Raw genomic sequence first — 17,306 nt, 5'->3', positions numbered from 1 at the left:
GACATTAGCATAGTGTTGGAATACACTGAGGTTGTTCTTTGTCACTAATCTTGTTTGTGATATTCAGAGACAGGATCTCAAATTTTAGCCAGTACAGAAACGATGGTCATTTGTGGAACTGCAGTTTGGCAACTTTTCTTTTGGAAGATGTTGGCTTAATCAGAATAAAACTGACAACACACACTAGAATCAGCACTTCCAAATCTATATGTTTCCTCCATAGGCTGGCTGGACTCATCCTTAAAAATTGAGATGCTTCTTAAGTACCTCCCCCTTGAAGGTTTTACAGAATTTTACAGAAATACCAGCCAGGTCAGTCTTGTAAAATGACTATTAGAGATGCATTTATAGTGCAAGGGCTGGAAGATATTGCTTCTCACTGGATGTACTGCCTTCAGATTTGGACACTGTGAGTCAAGTGAAAACAGTTTTCAATTGAAACCTGGTTGAATAGTGAAACTGCAGTGGCACTGCAAACAGTCAACACTGAATTTCCAAGAAGCAATGGAAGAAATGTCCAGATATGCCAAAGAGGTTGTACAACATAGAGGTATGGCCATGTAGCCGTTTGGTTTCTAGTTATACCAGAGAGTTCAGTTTAAATTAAAATATACAATCATATCAGTGCTTTTAGCAGCATCTGATAGTTCGCGTGTTATGCAACTTTGTGGACATTTAAATTAGAATTTGGACAAAGAAAATCAAAATAGAAGCATGAGGCATATGGATGGCAGATGAAAGAAGAAAAAACAAACCAATACAAAATAAAAAACGCCTGTTCTGATAATCTGCATTAAACAACATTTTGCATTGTCTCAAGTGCCTGAGAAATCACAAAGACATGTTTGACGTAATTCACTTCGTTATCCCTGCAGAGATCTCCTTTGCATCAAATAAATGTGATAGGCTGTGTGCAGCAGACAAATCACCAAGCAGCTGATAAATATTCACTTAACCTTGTGTATGCTAGTGGCTGTATGGAGCTGTGACACAAACGACCAATTATAATGTAGGAGCCTAATTTAGTTAGGAAAACTGTCAACCGATGACTTAAAAGAAAACATTTGAAGTTAAAATCTCATGTGTTCCCCTTACTTCCAGCATATCAGTGACGCAGATCTTTTATCAGTAATCTGATCTTTCATCTCCGTTGAAGCCAAAAATAACTCACAAAACTCATCTCTTTCTGACATCCGTTACTTTGTGTGTGTTTTCTCTGATAACACCGCTGGGCTGTGTTCACCATGACTTGTGCTTTTAATCAGATGTACCTCCCAGCAAATGCAGCTCCCTCATTAGCATTCACTGTGTTCACCTCAGTGCACTGCTGGCCGCTCACACTCCCACTCACAGTGCTGTCTTCTTCACTGTAGGATATGATACATAATGCATGTACTCCAATGGCTCCCCCCTTGCTCTCTCTCGCTCCTATTCTATTCCCTTATCCTCCGGTCCAATGAGAATAATGGGGTAAGGGACACAATATTAACAAGAAAAGAAGGAGATTCATTACCTGGTTATCCACTCAGCTGAACTGACCTCAAGCACTATATGAGCAGCCAAATGGCCTTTATGCAAATGTTGTTCAAGTCAACAGAACTTGTGCTGTGATAAACTGCTGAGGATGGGAAGGATAAAACATAACGACTGGGGAAGAAAAAATCAGGTTTGCTCAAGATAAAGTAAAATAAAGCTAACAAAACAGGCACAAACATAAAAGGGCTGTCAGGAAGTAACAGCACTATGCAAAGTTCTTAAGCCACTGCTCGTTTCTTTAGATTTTCACTTCCAAGGAGTCAGACTTGCTTGTATTGTTGTTTTAAAGTGGTCTTAAACAGTAGTTCTCCAGGTTTTCTTAAGGTGTTTCAAAATGTTTCTTTGGACATTAGTTCCTTTTACACTCATTTTCAGTCTAGTCATTGTTCTTGATCATTTTCAGAGGAATGTGGGGTTTGTTAACTTGGACGTATTAATTAGTCCATCTTCTCCCATCTTATCCTGGGCCAGGTCATGGGGGCAGAAGCCTAAGCAGAGAATCCCACACCTCCCATGTTCCCAAGCAAGCCGAGAAATATAATCTCTGAATTTTTGAATAATTCAAGCATAAAAAAGACACCTTATTTAAGAGAAGTGTCATTGCTAGCAACCTGTCAGAAACCCCCAGGTTGGACTGAAAATCAGTGGCAACAGGTTATATGGAGTGATACATCCAATTTTGACATTTTTTCTTAGAACCTTTGTGAACATGTATGGAGTAATAAGAGTAGTACAACAGCAAGTAGCTATCTCTAAAACATTATGGCTACTCTGCCATGATTTGGCACTACATTTCAGCCAGTGGTGTCAGGGATCTTGATTATCAATATCACTTATTGATTCTAATTGGCTCCATTTTGAGAGTCACCACCATCTCTAAGAAATAGAGAGAAAATAAAGGAGGAGAAACAGAAAACAGCAGGTGGACAAAGGACAGTCAGGGGACACTGACAGTAAAGACGTGAGTGGCTCACAGTTAGCCTAAAAAGTAGCTAGCTAGCCAGCTAATATCAATTTTATCCATTCAGTGTCAGATGGATAAACATCAGTGTGGGACAAGATGAAGGGACTGAAAGAGAAAGCAAATGAATGTGGAGGTGAAAGAGGAAGAGCCATTACTGCCCAGTGTCTGCAGGACAGGAGGACCATTATATTCTGGTATAACAGCTGGCCTGATTACATTCAGTCTGAGATAGTTACCGCAAAGATAATGCACGTGTGTTTCAGTAATTAAAGCGTAAACCACAGGCTCCATAAACACCTAACCTGCTTAGAATTTAAATGTGGTATCAGTGGGATAGCACATTTAATTTTTATCTAACTGAATTCAAATCCATTCAAACTCAAACACAAAGTCTAAATAGAAGTGGATTTCACAATTCTTTTTGTATGCTTTGGCAGAAAAGTCAAGTGAGAAGTCATCGAGAACTAATACAAATGGATGGAAAGGACAACGAGGACACCGAGTACGAGAACACTGAGACCGAAATGCATGAAACAATGTAAAGTTGAAGGCAGAGAGATAAAAGGAGAACAGAGAGAGGGAGTAGAGAGACACAGTAAAGGAGCTCAGGAGACAGAAAAAGAATCAAAAAGAGTCAGAGACCACAGAAGTCATTTTTACTCTCCAAACATCTTAAAATGCACATATAGATCAAGGAAATCCATTTTTCCTTCTGTACACACTAGTGCACCTCTGCTAATTTCAGATGCACCCCAAGTCATTTTTTTTCCAGAAAAAGGGTTGATGGTCCCTCTGCTGTCCTCAGGTTGTGCAGAACCATGCTAAAAAAACAAAAAAAACAACAACCCATAAATAAAATCTTAGAATGTGAGGTTCATTTACACTCAAGGTCAGGATCTGTCAGCCTTTTTTTTCCTTGGGGAGAGGGACTAAAGGACTACAAGGACTAATCCTTTTAAATAACAATAAATCTGGTATGGAGGAATGTAATCACCTCAATATTAACAATATTATCCACTTTTATATGACATCTACAGTGTCTGAGGGCTACATAGAAGAATCAAAGTTTGAGAACTTCTGGAAATTTTGAGAAGTCCTCTGTAAAACCGTATATAAGACTTATAAGATGTTTTTATTTCACTGACTTGCTGTGGAACGAGGACAATTGTACATTTAATGATGCTTTTCTTTTCCCTGTGCTGTTTATTCTACCAAAAAAGAAAATCAATAATGTGTGGTTTGGACTGTTTCATTTGAAACAGTTGTTGGCTGTTTGCTTTTAGCCTGTGATTGACAATAGCTTATGTGATTAGATTTGTTTCTTAGCAACAATAAAAGGACACTGCTGGTGCTTTTGCCTGTGCGAGGTTGTGAGAATACTGTGAGAGTCGTGCTCATCCGTACGTCTTTCCTCTTGGCTTCCATCACGTTCTTCTCGCACCGCGAACACCTTGTACGAAGTAACTAATTCCCTTCAGATTGGAAATTCCATTAGCACTCTTTACTCCTTCTCCCTCTCCTTATCTGTCAGTGTTCCTCTCTCTGTCTCCCAGCGTTCATTCTGCTCCTCTAAATAAACCTCATCAATCCACTGCAACAACAAAGTCGCTACAGTCTTCAGAGGCGGTGAACATCATGCTCTGCTGCACCTCAGACACCCCTCCGATCGAGCCTGGAGGTGAGAATTCACATTTCGGCCGAGAAACTGCAATTCAAGGCTGTTCGTTGGACAGTGGGAAAACAAATTTTGTACCACCAGCTCTTTTAGAGGGTAACATTATCATTTTGTATTGGAATTTGTAAAAAAAAAAAAGAACATCTGGAAACCAGAGTTGGTCGTCTACACGACTGCTAAATTTAAACTGTTATTCTAACATGTGGCCTTTCACTGATGTCTCTCTAACCTCGACATATGAGACAGAAAATCAAAGAGGAAACTCGGTGTGATTCCATAGAAATCAACCCAGCAGTTGCTTTATATACTTTTGCGAAATTGAGAAGAGTTTGTTAAATTTCAGCCTTCACTGGCTTTGCGGTTGTTTTTCTTGGCTTCTCTTCATCGGCTCCCTGTTTAATCCAGAATCGAATTTAAAATCCTTCCCCTCGCATACAAGGTTTCAAATAATGTTATTGTTGCAAAACCGTGCAAAGAGAAGCACAGTAGTAGTAAAAACATGACAGGCTATAATTTTATAAATTCAATCCTGTCTCAAAGATGCTCATAGACTAACTTTGTTTATATCAATACACTAAAGCAGCACAGTGCATGCCCCAAATCCTCACATTAATTCTTTTTGCAGATACAATGCTAACAATTAGCAAATCAGACATGAGGCTTCCATCTAATATGATCACTATTTTGATGATAATGGAGTTGTTAGCAGCCATGCATGAGAAGCACTATATTGTGAATTTATTACTGAACCCTCTGTTTCTTTGGTTTTATAAATATTAGATACTTTTGTATCCCCAAGCCTGATAAATGTTTGTCTAACTGGACCAGAAAAGGATCCAGCTCAAAATAATAAGAGCTAGAATATCAACAAGGGCACCTTGGGACCAAGAACCATGCACTCCTATTAGTTCAGCCTCAGTGTTTGCTTAGGGCTCCCACTAGGTCAGGAAAAGCCAACAATAAAATCAGAGCCGCTGGTTTACAGTCACGTAAAACATGATTTAGGTAAAATCAATAGAAGTCGTTTAAAGAAAACCAAGAACTAGCATGATAAAAAAAACAACTACACAAATAAATACAAACAATAAAAATGTAACTATGATTAAAACTAGGCAAAACAGTCTGTGGCAATCTTTGTTCTGCAGTTACATGAAGACTTACATGAATTTTGGACACGTTTAATCGCATATATAATAAACCAACCTGACCAACCATACACAGACAGCACTGAACCACTGGATGAGGTTTTTTCTCTTGAGCTCATTTCGGGGGTTGGAATAGTGGCGGGAGAGAACGAAACAACTTTGTCATACTGCGGTTAGTGTCTCATTTTATTTTGTTTTGTTTTTATTCATATTTTTTCTCCTGCTTTCACTTCTTAGTTCAGTTTAGATACAAAAAAATGGATAGTTTGCCATATCACAGTAAAATACGGCATAACTGTCGCATTTAAATATGACTCATGTGGGTCATTTGTGACTGTTCTTATGGGAAGATTTGGGAGTGGCAGCTAAATTGTTATGCTTAGCATGAGCAGGGACACCAGGGAGCAGTAAACAAAAAACAGCCTTTTTTCCAGCAGTCAAAGAGGAAGTTCAGCTCTTCTATTACTACGGGGTGTTTATTTCCAGGGGAGTGATGGAAATTGTGTTAATTTGCAGGTGTGCTTGACAGAGACTGAACCTGGCAGTTATAGCTGTAAAATGTCAAAAAAAAATAGAAGAAAGAAAACAAAACATACCACATATATATTTTGTGGATGATGAAATACATTTTAAAGATACATACAATTATTTAGCGAAACAAAAAGAACTCATTGTTGTGGTAGTAATGCCACTAATGGAAGCAACACTCCCCACTCATGGAGCTGCAATATTTGAAAATGTCTTTTGTAATACTCATTAGCATTCACTTCATGCAGCAAGGAAATAGAGATAAAGGGAGAAAGGGAGAGGCAGAGAGCATAAACAAAGACTGAATAGGCAAATTGGAAGCAGAATAGTTTAGCAAATTAGGTGACAATGAGTGCTTCACCCATCACCGGGCCTCAAGGCTCCCCTGCTGTTTGCTTGAAGTCGTTTAAAAGAAAAGAAAAACATGTCATAATGATAATAAGCTGCTTTGAAATGAAGGAAAAGCATTTAAGGTCCTGCGTTGTTGTCTCTCAAAACTCAAAACAACTTTTAGCCAGTTGCACCTCAAGTGATTTATATAATCTTAGGTGAAGAGGTTATAGGTATAAAATAGCCAGGTGATTATTTAAATCAATTGTTGTTGTTATTGTTTTATTAAGGGGGCGGGGATTATTTATCTGTATGCGAAATAATCACATTAGCATTACTAAGCAGTTATTACATTACATGCATTACATAATTTCTTTAATTATGCTGTGCATTCACTCTTTTAGTCCAAAGAATGATTTTAATAGATTCGATCCACCCCACATAAGGGTGGATCTTTCCACTGTGTCCTTAACCAAACAAAGCTAAGAGCTTTATGTGCAAAGTGATGTTAAACCTGAGTTATCCAAGCTTCATCTTCAGGTAACGAAAACAGTGATGAGCAGCTCGGCTTGTAGCATTAAAGCCTCGATTCCTACACATTTTCGTTTTCAGCTTTTCACAGTTCCTGTGTGTTTCCCTATGAGGAATTGTGTCCATGTGTTGGATTGTTTGTTGTTAACTGATAATTATGTGACTGTATCTGAGGCCATGTCAGCAGGTACTAAATATTTTTTCAAAAGTATTAAATACTGGGTGATGTAATTTTTAAATGTACTTTTCTTTATATGTAATCCTCTAAAGTTACTTTTTATGAAAACAATCATTTTTATGCATTAACCAAGTTTGAATGCTCTGTGCTGTTATGTAACTGACAAAGTTCCAGTACAAGTATACACAGCCAGACGTGGCCAACATAAATAGCCCACACAGTCACATTTGTATTAGATAAGGCTCTGTGGGTGGGAGGGGCTGCCATAATGTCACTGCAGCTGGTGGATCATCTTCTAAGGTTAAAATGTCCACTGCTCTGGGTGACTTTAATCTGCCCTGGTGCTGCTGGAATGCAGCAAGCCTCATCTCTGCCCGACCTAATCTTCAGTGTAATCCACAGACCGACTGCTTTCCCAGCACTATCCTCTGCACCCACCACATGAGCTATTTGGAGGCATTAGAAAAAGCAGAGAAACTGTCGCTGGCTTTGTCTTTTACTGCAGAGTAGACCAGTGCTTTTTAGATTTAGCTGGCCTGAAAATTCACTGGATTTTTCTGTCTTAAAATCAGATGCCACTGAGGACACGCATAAAGCCATCGTCTGAGACACCCATATGGCTTAGGAGGCAAACGCCTTATCTTTTAGGCCACTGGGGCTAATAATACATATATAGCAGACTTTCGTTTATTATGCCATTACAGATGCCGTTTCTTAAACTTAACCAAGACTATAAGACTTGACACATGTTTATGCTAGAGCGAGTTTTAATGTCAACTGGAAGGGAGGAGGGCAAGTTTGGGTTTGACTGTGAACTGAAATCAGCTGAAAGAAGCTAAAAGTAAAATGGAAGTAAATGAAGTAAAATGGTGAAAAATGATCAAGACTAATAGATGGCCTCTTTTTAAAAATTTCAGAGTTCAGTCTGCGCTGAATTTATTTTATTATTTGTAAAATAGTTAGTACAGCCCTTGACCTCAAAATTCTGCTGGACTCTCAGATGGCTCCGCCTCTATAAACTCTCAGTCTGACACAGACTGCACTGTATTTTATTTTATGTTATTGCTTATCCAAAGCCATGACTGTGAGGTGTGGCTCATAAATGAAAAATGTGGATGCTGAAACAAATCAAACAGACAAGGCCAACTATTATCAGCAATTTGAATCAAATGTGAAACCCTCCACCAAAGTGAGGACAGGCAAGGAATTATATATTTAGGAGAGCCACGGCAACTCTTGAGCCGCAGAGGTGCTCGCATGGCTTCACGAGAGCGATATTTTTATTTGGAAAAGCGGCTCACGGTTTATCAGTGTGTACAGTGGTTTTAAACTGATACACGCTCAAACTTTAATGGATTAGTCTCACTCATTACACTGTCTGTCCGCTCTACTTACCAAAATACACGTTTATCTTCGGAACAGGAGAGAAGGTTATCAAGCTCGGTGTAAATAATTTTACCTGTGGCACTGCTGCTTTATGGTGACGTTCAAGGTGAGAGCAAATTGAAATTTTAATGAATTAGTTCCACTTGTTTCATTGTGGTGCTTTATGGATGTGGGTCAAATGGGGGTTATCGGGATGATAGTCTCATGGCGTGAAGACAAAAAGGTGAGGGAGAGCTGAGAAGTAACAAACTGAAACTTTGCTTTTATAACCTCACAACATCTGATAAGATGAAACGATTCGAAGCTGCGATCGCACACCCAATGAAACTCCCAGTACCTGCTTTCCAGATGGACAAAGGGCAGAACAATGAAAGGAAAGTGTCTCCTGCTGTGTCTCTACAGTTCTTCTCCTCTAAGCAGAAAGCTCCACAAAGAGAGGGAATTGCGACAAATGTAATCTGGGAGAAGATTGAGCTGCTTTTTAAAGTCAGCACCGTCTCACAATGAAATGCAGCACGCCGCGGCGAGGTGTCTGCAGCTCCCAGGGGAGTTATGGACATCAAGTAAACAGCAGTTGAGTTGTAGCTGTCAGGGATTTGAAGGTCAGCTACGCTTTCCTTTTTATGCGTCCATCACCTAAATGCACATTTTCACACACCAGTTAACGTCACTCAGAAAATAGTGCGCTGTCAGTTCTGCGATCTGGTGACTTAAAGGTTCGTTTTATTTTAGCTGGGAGGGGAACTGATCCATACATCGTTAAATGAGGGAAACCTTTAAAACAAAGCCTTAGTGGAGTCCGGGTGCTGTTAACAGTTTTTACAGACTCGATCAGCTAAAAGTTGAATCTTTTTATGCATCTTTATTCAGATAAAAATAAAACTGAGACATGCTATCAAGTTTCGATCTGAAGTCTCCAAACCTCATGGAAATACATGTTTCATAACGTGCCTTCTTCTGTCCCCTTGTTGGAATCTGAAATTCCCGATCCATCCAATATCTTGAACATCACAAGAAAGAGGTCAAGAAGTCACCTGAAAAAAAATCTAGATCGATCATATGGCTGTGGCCAGTGTGCTTCATCACTCTAAAGCTTTTGTTTTTATTAAGTCTCAGAAAGTATGAGATTAAATGAGAGGGAGCAGAGTTTATTTCTCTTAAATTGTCTTGCTATTGATTTTTGAAGTTCCTGTTTCTCTTTTTTTTTTTTCCCCTCTGGGTTTCTATAAGAAATTAGGCACAACAGTACAATCACCTGCACAACAACATAATCAACTTACAGGGGAAAGAGAGCCGTTCGATGAAGCCCATATTTCCAAAGAGTTGATTCTACAAGGTTTATGATTAGTTCAGTAATGGAGTGCATTTTCACTACGGACCAAAAGCAACAAAAACAAAGCCTACTCTACGAATCCCTGGAGATCTGCGTTGAGTCTGACTTCTAAATGTACTCTTCCCATCTCCTTCCCGACTTTTCATCCTTTCTCTCCGTCTATCTCTGCAGTTTTGGAGGTTTGTGATGCAGATCTCGGCTCCTGCGCCCCTCTGCCCCTGAGTTATCAGTCATTTGTGTTCTAATCGCTGTGTCCAGGAGCAGCCCTGGTCTGGCTCCAAATGGTGGCAGCTCGCCCTTTATCACAGCACAGAACCCAGCCAGGTTACACACCGCTGAAAAATCAACATGACGGTGAACAAACAGCGAGACATGTTAATATCTGTTTACACAAAACTGTTCGAGTTTTTGATGTAACAAAAGAGAAAAAACATCCTCTTCATTCACCTAACTCGTCTATTTTTACATAGGTAATGAATATAAACATATATCAGATCCACTTTGAGGGTTTTTTGGAGGTTTAGTTCCTGTTGGGGTTTTTTACCTTTAATTAAATTAACAGCATTGATTGCTATAAAAAAAATCATGTACTTTTAAATAATGTGTTATTTGGACTGCTGCTATTAGAAAATATCATTTTAATTTGATTTTTGTTGAACATTTAGAGCAAGTTGACATTTTGTAAAAATCTGTGAAAGGACAAAAACTATATAAACAAAGAGCCTGATAGAATTGGATGTTTCCAGTCTTACTGGCTATTCAAAGCACTTTGAACTGCAGTCTACATTAAACATGTTTTTATCTACCTCACACGGTTATACGTGGCTCATTCAGGACATAACCGGTGTTGGGCAGGTTACTTTGAAGAAGTAATTAGTTATAGTTACTAGTTACTTCTTCAACAAAGTAACTGAGTTAGTAACTGAGTTACAATGTTACTAAAGTAACTAATTACCAGGAAAACAAACTGTGTTACTTTAAAATATGTTTAAATATGTAACTTAGATCCCCTCTTAATGGAATTTACTAAAATATCAATTACTAAAGAAAGGAGAATAGCAAAAATAATAATAATTATGTGCTAACATGCAACTAAAATTAGAAATAACTACAACACAGGTTGTCTTTCTGCTTTGGTTCTTCACTGGGTGCCAGCCTTCTGTGAGGAAGGATAGGAGGAGCTGTTTATGAAGACCTGGACAACAGGAAACAAAAACAGGCCCACAAACAATAACAAGGCCGGAGCCATCACAACACAAGTGCCCTATTTTTGTAGCCTTACATGTCCTACCCTGCACGTCCTGGGCTGGGAGAAGACCCAAACAGCTACAGGGCAAACGTGCAAACTCCACAAAGAAAGGCATCGGCAAACCAGGAACCGTCTTGCTGTGAGGCGAGAGCCCTAACCTACAAGTACAGTGTCACAGCTTAAATAAGCTTCCTGGCTGACAGCAGTCATATTTGACTATAAAGAAATAAGGACAGTTTCATTTTGTGTTATTCAGAGTTGCAAAACTGCCAAAAAAGGCACAAGCGAGTACTGGAGATGATGTGGCTGACAAGCCAGAAAATGACTCATTCTAATTACATTTTCTACAGCTCGAATAAACTCAACAACCTGTAGGTGAGTGATTGATACACTGCTTGGCCTGAATATACACATTACTCCACTAATGCATTCTGAAAATTTTACAACAGTCTTTAGACTATATGAAAACAGACAGGGAAACACCTACAGAAGCACATTAATCCCATTTAATCACAGGAATAATATTCTTTTACGAAGCTCACAGAGAATACAGAGTGTTGTTGATGGAAATGATTGAACTAATTTCACGGGGAAAATTGCAGGTTTGACACAGATAGCACTTTGAGGCATTTAATTTGGTTATTAGAATTTCTAATAGCTCTCGCTCATACACACATTTTCACTGTGAACTACTCACCACGCACAATTGTGTAGATGCGTCCTTTCTAGTCGAGCATCAGCACCCATTGTGTTCAAGTCCCATTGTCAGATTTGACACATGATGAAATGAGTATTACAGCACTGAAAGGGAGAGGACCCCTCTGACAATAGCCACTGCTGTGGTATGACAATAATGAGGGATAATGGAGAATTGAGCTCACCATCCTGCTGTGTTCTGACCTGACAAGTGACTGTGGAACCATGGTGGAAAAACACAGAACGGTTAACATTTCACCTGATTCTCCAAGAAGGCTGACAGACTGACCTGAGCCAAGTCCAGTGATAAAAAACAGAGAGGAACACAATGACAGTATCAGTGTGCACATATCACAGAGTCACAGGTGAATTGGTCACACTGAGTGATTTTTCTTTCTGTGCCTTCTGAGAGCTTTTCAGAGTCCACTCCAAATGTGTGTTCATCAACAATAGGTGTAACCATTTAATGAAACTCTGAATCAGTGGCGCATGATACAAACACAGTCAGCTTCATGCACTATTGTTTCCATACCTTCTGCATTTACTCATCCTGAACCGGTGATGCTATCTTGAGCTTCACCACTATTGGTGAGTCAGACCTTTGCAGGTGAATGCACTTGTCATGAAGTGCTTGTTTACACTTAATTAGTGTCACTTGTGTGTAAGTAAATGTGCATTAAGTTGCATTAGTAAGTGCGAGGCTTTATCATTAGCATAAGAAACACTCCTGTCTTGACTGCATTAATGAAACATTACCCCCTTTTCTTCATAAGAAGCTGTTGTATGGAATTATATTTGTGTTATGAATAGCGTGCAAGCTAAAACATAATCACAAGCAAACAATTTCCCTTCACAGGTGCAGGTATTCATTCCCATTCGTGCAATTAAAATCCTTGTGCGTGAATTCAACAACCCGCACGTGTAGAACTCATCAGCCAAAGAAGCAGAAAGTACAAAGAAGCCATCGCTAAGACAAGAGCCTCCACTTGATGAAGGCTGCAGCAGATTCAAGCAGCTCTCACATGCAGGTCTGCTCTCAAAGCTGATTTCTGTTCGCTCAGATTAATCAGACTTTTGATATTATGAAAGCAGAAGCCGACGGGAGGAAGACCCCTAATGTGACTGGTCACTGTCAATGCAGTCACGCTACAACATCTGTGATTGATGCGTTCAGGCTACATCAGCAACATGTTTTATACCATATTTATTTACAATTTAAAGGCAGAAATTTCAGAATTTGCTTTTGAATCCTCTGGTTTTTAAGATTTCTCCAGCATTAAAATATTCCACAGATTGTTGCCACAGCAACAAAGAACTGTTATTAATTCATCAAACTTCCTATTCCAAGTTGTAATCACAGTAAAATGAACTCAGTGACAGTTTGTTTAGCATCACCACTTTGAAAATGATCGGTCACATTAGAACTCTGGCCTCCTTCAGTGTGACTGTTGTGGATTCACTGCAGATCTCCACATGCAGACTCTCTTTTACACACCTGGTTTGTTTACACAGGAGCACTGTTATTGCAGTGTGCACCTGTGCCTGTGAAATAACATTTTTTGCTCATGATTACGTTTCATCTCACATGAAACTTTTGACACAAATATAGTTCCCTCGGGGTAACAACTACTGGCTAACAGTTCATCGTTTCACTTTTAAACATGAACACAGTTCAGAATCTGACTGAATGTAAACCTGGGGCATTTGTACTGAACTATTTCGCTACTTTCTGCTCCACTTCCCTGTCTTGTTTTCCTTCACTCTCCAACCAGTAGCAGCAGATGCCCCAAGAGCTGAGTTGTTTTAGAGGTTGTGCTCATTCACACAGAATTGTTTGTTGGAGTTTTCTCTATAATATTGTAGATTCTCTAAATTAAAATACCTTAAAGTAACTAGCAGCTATTTAAGTTGTACTGAATTGACATGTTTAGGTGATATGTGGAAGGTTTTTCCATACATTTACATTTGGAAGAGAGGCTGTCAGGTTAGTACCCAAATGCATGGCACTGAGGCATGAGACTCGGTAGATCAAGGATCAAGCCTATATTCTGGCTACAAAATACTAATCTAACTCAAACCTAAAATGCAGAGTAACAAAGGAAGCTAAAAATCAAACTGAATACTTGAATAATCATTTAATCGTCCAAAAATATAAAAATCCTCGGTGCAAGAGTCAGGTATATCTGTGACGACCCACTCCACTCTGCCCTTCAGCCTGTTGTGTGGCAGGTCTCATCTGCAGGCATGGACAGGTGGTGTGGCTTGTTTCCAGTCAGTGAGACTGGCAACACCTGGGCCCAGTGTGCCAGTGCTCAGCTGCTGTGTGACTCTCCTGCCTGGGACACCTTTTTGGAGTTTGGGGCTGTTTTGGTTTAGTTTTCTGCACTAAACAACGTTACATACACCATTTCTGTCCCTGATTGTACTGATTACATACAGAATGGTTACTTTAAGTTCTGACCTTGTTTCTTTCATTTAAAGTAATGTTTATTTCTTCTAATTGGCACTCGTGTGCATTTCCCTCGTTGTCGTGGCTGTGCGGCACGGTTGGTGACACTATGAAAGAGGCAAAAAGAAAATAACCAAAGAGGAAAAAACAAAGAAGGGAAGAAAAAAAGGATAATATGCTCAAAATCATGACGAAAACCCCTGCCTGCTATCATAAAATGGCCTATAAATAAAACTCCAGTATTCCTCTTTTAAGCATCAGCTGCTCTCTGCATGTTATTTCACACCATGTTGTGTGACTGCACTCAAACACAATCCTGTACTCAAAGCAGTTTGCACTAAAATTGTATGTTATACATACATAAACCCATGAAAATCAAAGCATTACATCCAATAGCATCAATAATTGGAAATCAGCTGCTTTTCACATTTGGAATACTGAAAACTCCCTAAAGTTCATGCATGGGTTCGTTTTTCTAAAAAAAAAAAAGAAATTATATCAAATAAATGAAAATCGTGTTTTCTGTCATGTTAAAAAGATGTCAAATATGTGTTTCTCAAATATACATCACATCAAAAAGAGGGTTTCATCAACATACTTCTCCTTATCATGCAGAGACAGAGAGGTTTCTTATGAAGAAAAAGGGAAAAAAAACACTTTAAAATAACTGATGGGTTTCATCACCAAATGCTGCACTTCAATTTAGGTAGAAACGCACTGCTCAGGACTTAATAGTTCAGAACAGAAGACGATTGTGTCTTTGAAATGTAACTATTTTGTGACTAAAGCATCCCACTTTGCAAATCACTTCAATCCCCCTGCCACACGGAGTTTCATTTTCATGGCAAAAATCATTTTGTCTGAGCAGGCGTCTCATTTCAGATGGTGAATTTCACTGTGAAATGAGGCTTTTCAGAGGAACAAGTCGCTGTTTGCTGTGATTACACTTGAATGTCAAACACTTGCAGGAGCTATCCGAGTACTGCGTACCAAGTATGGAAATAAAAACCCAAGGAAGAAAAGGCATGTATGGAAACAGACAAATTCATATTCAAACTCCGTGATGATATTTTACTGATTAGACTGAAAATCACAAAAACAAAGGACAAATATTTTTTGACATATAATTTTTACACTTTGGGGGGTTTATCTGGAGAGAAACATCAGGAAGAATTTGACCACCTAAGATGACTCACTTGTGTAAAATAAATAGGTACTTGCTCTGGTAAATTTTATACTCTCTGTCCATATCTGTTTTAAATGATGTGAGTGTATACACACACACACACAGAGGGATGCTTTAAAAATAATGTTGGGACTCTAGTGTGTGGAATTACCTTTGTTTGACTGTAAAATCTTTATGAAACTATCCCATTTTTCTTTTCATTTTAAAATAAAGTCAAAGGAACGAGCTCATCTGTCGTCTTCACAGATCGCAGAAGGAGGTACTATAGGTCAGCTTTCGCCTGCATACAGTTCCTGCAATACTGCAAACCTCTTTGAAACCCACCTCTGCCACAGCTCATTGTTTCATGTTGCACATAATCAAACCAATGTGATATGTGTTGTTACTAATGCCTGCTCTGCTGCGTGAAGGGGACTTTTTAAAGTGCTCTTCTATAAGCACTCCAGGTACACACATGGGAGGTTTCAGAATAGAGCCCTATAGCCAAATGTAATGACAATGGTAGTAATAGAGGACTTGACCGAAATAAATATAACACACGTGTTCGTGGCCATACCTTTTCCACGTATCGGAGCAATAGGTTCTTCTAAACAGCTTAAAAAATGAACTACAGTATTTTTGTGGATTTGGATACAGTCTGTCTCTTCATCTAATCCAGACTAGCCCATGGTTAAAGTTGGGGCGGAGTTGGGTCCAGACAATGTGTTGCAAGTCACTTTGTTCCTTTCGTCATTGAAGCTCTGTCTTAATATCTTAGTATGTTTGGAATCTTGCTTCAAAGTTAATCTGGGAATCTAAGTATTATTTGTAGTAGTACATGGCAGCAGCTGCAGTGACAGATTATAACAGGAGATGGTAATGTGGCGTCTTACCAACTTTTGCTGTTAACTATTCATTTTGTTTCCTCCCAGCTTGTTGAATGGGTTACTGGCAGAACCCACTGGTGGTAACCCACTCAGTTTGCTGTAAATTTTTATTTTCCTAATGTGAGCACATTTGTCTTACTCTGTTTTGACAAATAAAAAGAAAAAACAGCAGCTCAAATACTTCAAACAGTTAGTATTTGTCTTTGAAGTATTTAGACTATTTTGCACTCAGAGAAAAGTTAAGCTGAGAGGATGTGGAGATCTCTCCACTTTTTCTTTACTTATCTTTATTTGTACCTCAGAACACTCCACTCTCCATCTTTGGCCCCTTTTTTTTCCTCTCTCTGTGTGTCTCTGCACCAGGCATAATTAATCGCCCACAGACTGCTGTTTACACTGTCTGATGGTTTCAACAGAAGGAAGCTTCTCTTAGGCAAAACTCTCTACCTCAGCAGAATCAAAAACACTCCTAAAAGAAGAGAAGAAGAGTTTATTTCCCGATGAGTCCTACAGGGGGTCGGTTGGGGAAACATACACCCGCATTTAGGAATTTTCACAGACTTTGAATGTGCTTTATTTTTCTTTTCATTTAATTAGCACATTTCCATATGTGGAAAATATTTTTTTCTCGACATTTACTTGGATATTAAATAAAAGAGAAGAATTACATGATGTAGGTTTCTGTTTGCAAGCTTTGTGATTACATCTGTGTTTTTAGCTGACATACTCCCACTGACGCATTACATAGATTTAAGTTTCCTTCATCAGCATCTGTTTAAATGTATTGTTCTGAAGTCATTTAATGGTGAAAATAAATTGTACTTTGCTTGATTATATACAGCAACGCTGCTGTTGAAACTTCTTTTCTGTCACAGTTTTGGATTTTGCTGTGTTTCTGTGATTCATCATATTAGGGAAGCATGATAGCCCATAGTATATATGTTACCTGTTATGCCAAGTGAATCAACTGAAAGGGATACATTTAACCTCATTAGCAAATATTAGCTTAGTATATTGGTTAATTCTATTTAAAGCTCTATTTAAAATATGTTTAGATTACCTAACTGTTTATTCACTACATTTAGCTATTATGCTCTAGCATACAATTTCAATTGTTTCTGTTTTTTTGGACATAGTATGTATTTATTTATTCATTTATTTATTACCTAGCTATTTCAACTTGTATTCCCTTACTGACCCATTTAAGTTTTCTTTTTTGGCCTTGTACTAGTTATCCATTTCTTTTATGTAAGT

The 17,306-nt window shown here is 38.7% G+C and overlaps 1 long non-coding RNA gene across 4 annotated transcripts; it reads right to left on the bottom strand.

Annotated features, from left to right (window-relative positions):
- Positions 1–9,120: 9,120 nt before the first annotated feature.
- On the bottom strand, positions 9,121–11,865 carry LOC113030063 (uncharacterized). Of its 4 annotated transcripts, XR_013911603.1 has the most exons (4): positions 11,553–11,631; positions 10,889–11,013; positions 9,554–9,941; positions 9,121–9,307 (listed from the first exon to the last, which is right to left on the bottom strand). It is a non-coding gene; the product is annotated as an uncharacterized LOC113030063 (long non-coding RNA). The 4 variants fall into 4 exon arrangements; XR_013911604.1 differs by having other exon boundaries at positions 9,121–9,941; positions 10,898–11,013; positions 11,553–11,865; XR_013911601.1 differs by having other exon boundaries at positions 9,121–9,941; positions 11,553–11,643.
- Positions 11,866–17,306: the final 5,441 nt, after the last annotated feature.

This window comes from Astatotilapia calliptera, chromosome 10 (genome assembly GCF_964374335.1).
Source record: "Astatotilapia calliptera chromosome 10, fAstCal68.1, whole genome shotgun sequence".
NCBI lineage: Eukaryota > Metazoa > Chordata > Actinopteri > Cichliformes > Cichlidae > Astatotilapia > Astatotilapia calliptera.
Note: the sequence above shows the minus strand (reverse complement) of the source record. Positions and strands in the feature narration are given on the sequence as shown.